Here is a 5,470-nt window from a genome sequence, read left to right on the forward strand (position 1 = left end):
TTATTTATTTATTATATGTAAGTACACTGTAGCTGTCTTCAGACACTCCAGAAGAGGGCGTCAGATCTTGTTACGTATGGTTGTGAGCCACCATGTGGTTGCTGGGATTTGAACTCCGGACCTTCAGAAGAGCAGTCGGGTGCTCTTACCCACTGAGCCATCTCACCAGCCCAGCTCACAATCTTCTGTCACCTTAAAAAGAAAAGATTTTAAATTTTTTGATGTATGGCATCCTTCATTCTGTTTTTCTTAGGTACTTAGTAAGTGAAACCAAATCATGCATGGATACATATGAGCATACTCACATGTCTAGTATATTCACCTAAGAGGAAAATAATCTGCATAAATCTGTGAGTAATGGAAGAAGGGTGCAAGGAAAATCTTCAGTTATTTGTAATGTAAACAGTAAGATGACCACTAGATAGCAGTGTTTGACTAGACATCTAGGGAAAGGGAGCATCATTCCTTGCAGACAAAACAGTGTTTTGGATTTTTGTTTTTCTTTTTGTTTTTACTTCTATTACATTGGTCTATTGTCAAACTTGTACATGTGCACAATTCATTCTGTCTGCTCTCATCCTGAGAGTCTCTTTCCTTCCCACCCTGGTCGATCTCCCTTCTTCACTACCAATTTGTGTGTGTGTGTGTGTGTGTGTGTGTGTGTGTGTGTGTGTGTGGTGTATGTACTGTATTCAATGTTGTGCCCTTCTGACTTTAACCAGGACCTTCTGTGTGGCCACTGTCTGGGAACTCTCCATTAGAGATTAGTGTACCCGTATGTACAGCTGAAGACAAGACTACCCCTCATTCATAATATGTTAGTAGCCAGATAGTTCAGCAGTATAGCACAGCAAAAAGTATTGTACCAACAGTCATAATAGTTTTGTCCAACATATGTATTATGGTGGTTGAATTAAAATGCCCCCCACAGGTCCAGAAGGCCACACTGTTAAAAGGTGTGGCCTCGTCGGACTAAGTGTGGCCTTGTCGGAGGAAGTATGTCACTGGGGATTGGGCTTTGAGGTTTCAGATTCAAGCCTGGTATCATTTGATCTTCCTTATGCCCTACAATCCAAATGTAGAGCTCTCTGCTCCTTCTCTAGCACCATGTCTGCCTGTGTAACACCATGCTTTCTGCCATGATAATAGACTAGACCTCTAAACTATAAGCCACCCCCATTAAATGTTTTCCTTCATAAATATGACTATGGTGTTTCTTCACATCTACAGAACCTTAACTAAGACATAAACCATTCAGCAGAAAAACTGGTCCCATCAAGGCCTCTTGAGACCATGTTATTAAACTGACATGTTTTAATTGAGCTGCCTTACTCTCTACATGAGCAAAATGAAAAGAAAAAGGTTCGTTTGGCTTCCACTTCCAGATCATAGTCCATCATTGGAAAAAGTCAAGACAGGAACCTCAAGGCAAGAACTGATGCAAGAGGCTATGGAGGGGGCTACTTACTGGCTTGCTTCTGCTGGCTTGCTCAGCTTGCTTTTTTTTTTTTCTTCAATTTTTATTAGGTATTTACTTCATTGACATTTCAAATGCTATCCCCAAAGATCCCTATACCCCCCCCATGCTAACCTACCCACCCACTCCCACTTCTTGGCCCTGGTGTTCCCCTGTACTGGGGCATATAAAGTTTTCAAGACCAAGGGGCTTCTCTTCCCAATGATGGCTGACTAGACCATCTTCTGCTACAAATGAAGCTAGTAGAGATACGAGCTCTGGGGGTGCTGGTTAGTTCATATTGTTGTTCCACCTATAGGGTTGCAGCCCCCTTCAGCTCCTTAGATACTTCAGCTTGCTTTCTTATAGAACCCAGGATCAACAGCCCAGGGATAGCACCACCCACAATGGCCTGGGCCCTCCCCTATTGAACACTAATTGAGACAATGTCTTACAGCTATATCAAACGGAGGCATTTCCTCAACTGAGACTCTTGTCTCTGTGACAACTTTAGTTGTGTCAAGTTGACATACAATACCAGACAATGCACAATGAATACATTCCATGACTATATTGTGAGCACATATTGATTGTGAATTCACTATTATGACTGATAATACTTTCCAATCAGAAATAATACTAAAGCTGAGGCTTAGATCATCATCCACTTAAATAGTTAAAGTCATGAAGGTCTAGCCTGTGGTTTACCTTAAATAATTGTACATGGGGTAATAAAAAAAAAAGTTTTCTTATTGCAAGAATTCGTAATCCCCAAGCTTAGGTTTACTATAGGTAACGATTAAGTCATCTATATTGAAGACCCTAGTGACTTCTAAAGTAGTAAGTAGATCTTATCATGTTCATTTATTAATCAGTTGTAAACACTTACTGCCATAGTCTCCTGCTAACTCTGTGCATAAGTGCAACATTACTAGGATTTAAAGACACAGAATAAATGAGACCAAAGAGCTGAAGTCACTTTTATAAAAGATACACGGGAACTCTACAGAAAGGGCATCATTTTATAGTAATATTAACTAGAGATAAAATGAAATAACATTTACATGCATCAAATGTTTATGTTTGCAGAGTCATGATTCAGGGAGCAGAAGCCATGCTGAACACAGGCACACCTATCCCACTCACTAGAAGTTGAAAACCCGCATGCTGTAGTTGTTTTCTGCTATCAGAGAGTATTATGAGCTCCATAGCATCTGCTGGGAGCCTGAACCCATATGGCTTTGAGAGTGACAAATAGTATAGTGTACAGAGCACTTCAAATCGAACTAGGCACTGTGGCCTATCTCACTAAGCATTACATTGACCATAAGTCCTGGGTGAGGCAAGTTCATTAATTTATAGAGGGCAGAGTAAAAAGACACACAAAAAGTCAAGGAGCACGCAGTGAGCATGCAGATTTCCACAGATAAAGGGGGTTGTCTGTGTATTCCTCACTGCTCAGGATCCCTACTAACTGATGAAGTCTCCACAGCAGGTGTTCACAGAAGATTCTTGGGGTCACAGACTAAGAGAAGGCTCCCCAAACTAGAGGACTGCCCGTGTCTGCCATATCAAAAAGCTCTTTGAAGTTTCTCCCTGAATTTTGCTCCAAAAAACACAAGTTTTATTTTAATGAGATCAAATCTAGAGTTAATAACAGGCTTTTCCTCATCTACACAAAATAGCTGCCTACTTTCAGTGTATTCGCATATCTCTAAGATAATATTTTCTTTGTTTGGGTTGTGCCTGTTATGTCATGAAGAAGAAGAAATGATCTTATTTCGATGACTGAGAAGGGCTGCTTTGTGTATTATAAATATTTTAAGATATAATTAGAGAAAACAAAGACTGATTATTTGTAAAAATGACAACTTATTCAACCTAAACAAAGAATAATATAGCAGAGAATTTTTATTGACCTTGTGGTTTAAGAGGAATTTATGTACTCTTTGGCTTCAGTGTTAAAATTATTATAATACCCAACCAAATTGAAGGTTATTTTTCCTTAGAAAAAAAACAAAAGTAGATTCAGACAAATTTGGCTTTTATTTTGATAATGTTTGCTTTATCTTTCAAGAAACATGATTTTCTTTACTCCCACAAATGTCTCAGTGAATTTCACAGGCAATTGGGAAGAATTCTCTTCAGGAAAGCATATGGATTTCCTAAGTAGTAAAATGGTGTCAGAAGACCACAGGAGGGAGCCTGTGTCTCACACTAGAGAACTCCTCATCTTGTATCCCTGCAACAAGCTGAGACTACTCAAAGGGACACTAGAGGGGTTATATGAACATCAACATGAACTGTTAAAGAATTGAATATTATGTGGAAGAAATCTAATCATTTCATAATGAAAACAGGCTCAATCAATCAAGAACACCTAACAATATTAAATATACATCTTATCAACAGAGCTTCAAAAGCATAAATCAAAAACTGACATAATTACATGAAACAGAATGCTTCAAAAGGAACATTTGGAAATTCTAATAACTATTTTGATATAATTGATATAAAATTAAATCTAAAAATCTGTCAAATTTAAAGCGTTAAACGAAATAACCTAAGTAGGCTCTGGAATCCAATTAACAGCAGAGTAGAGGAAAAGGAAGAGGGGGAAGAGAAAGGGTGAACAGGAAAAAGTGGAATAGGTTTCGTCAGAAAATAGGAATAGGAGGGGGAGAAATGATCACTGGGCACTCTGGCTTAGCAGAGAGATCTGGAGAGTGCCAGGTACAAAGTAGGGCCAAATCAGTCCCTTTGAACCATGACTGTTATATCATTATGCCCTCCCTGATTTAATCTGTAGATGACTCCAGGAGTCTTTGTGCTGGCTTATCACAAGAAGGGGCCTTATGGTACCTTATACCAACTTAAGCAGCTACCACTGACATTTACCACTGATGTAACCAGCAGTCATTGGCATCATAGGACTCCCCTGTAGAAGGAGATGATTTGGTGTCACCAAATGCTGTCCCCCTACCAAAGCTGTTAGTCTACCATTTAAAAATGCAGCTGGTAACGACCTAGATTGTACTGGTCCAGACCTCAAAGCTATAACCCATCTGTGCAAACCCTTCATGCCAATGGCGGCTCATCAGCCACTTTGTACATCTGTGTCTCAGTTGCTGGTGCCATCTTTTGTATGGGGTTAGTCAGCATATGCAAACTGGAGCCAGCATCACTCTATAAGCTCTTCTTCCAGCCAACAGTCCTTTGGGCTAGCCACACGAGTTGAGGCTTTAGGTATCAGATCTGCCACCAAGGTAAACTAATCACACCTGGACCCAGGGCACACTGCCTGTCTTGTCATATACACAAATTAGTCCCTAGCTCTGTGACTATTCAGACTGACTGCGGCAAAATCTGAGAACCAGAGCCAGCTACCCAGCATTCTAGATCTTGAAATATAAGTCACTCCACAACAGCTCCACCCCAATGGCTACTGGGTGCCTATGCAGCAGAAATAAGTTCTATTCCCAACCTTTGAGGCACCCATGAACTTGATCCAGCACTAAATGGGATGTCCCAGCCACAGTATCTTCTACAGGCCAAGCGCTCAGGAGTTTCTGAGTGTTATGACTGGAGAACACTGATATGGATGCTTATAGGCCCTGGCTGCTTACAACACTGATAATGGAGTGGTAGAGATTGCTCTACTGAGCTCCACTAGATAATCTGAGGTTAAACCTCATGCTTTATCTACCTTCATGTCTTCACTTTCACCTACAGATAAAGGTACCAAAACCATATGGAAATAAGATGGAAAAAATATGGAAACAGTAACTACTCTATCAAATGCTCAGATATTAATGCAAAGAACAAGAAACACACACACATACTACACACATCACACACACACTACACACACACACATACTACTCACACACTGCACACACACACCACACACATACACACACACATACCACTCACACACTACACACACACACACACACACACTAAACACACACACACCACAACACACACACACACACACACACACACACACACACA

Source organism: Mus pahari, chromosome 4 (genome assembly GCF_900095145.1).
Source record: "Mus pahari chromosome 4, PAHARI_EIJ_v1.1, whole genome shotgun sequence".
Taxonomy (NCBI): domain Eukaryota; kingdom Metazoa; phylum Chordata; class Mammalia; order Rodentia; family Muridae; genus Mus; species Mus pahari.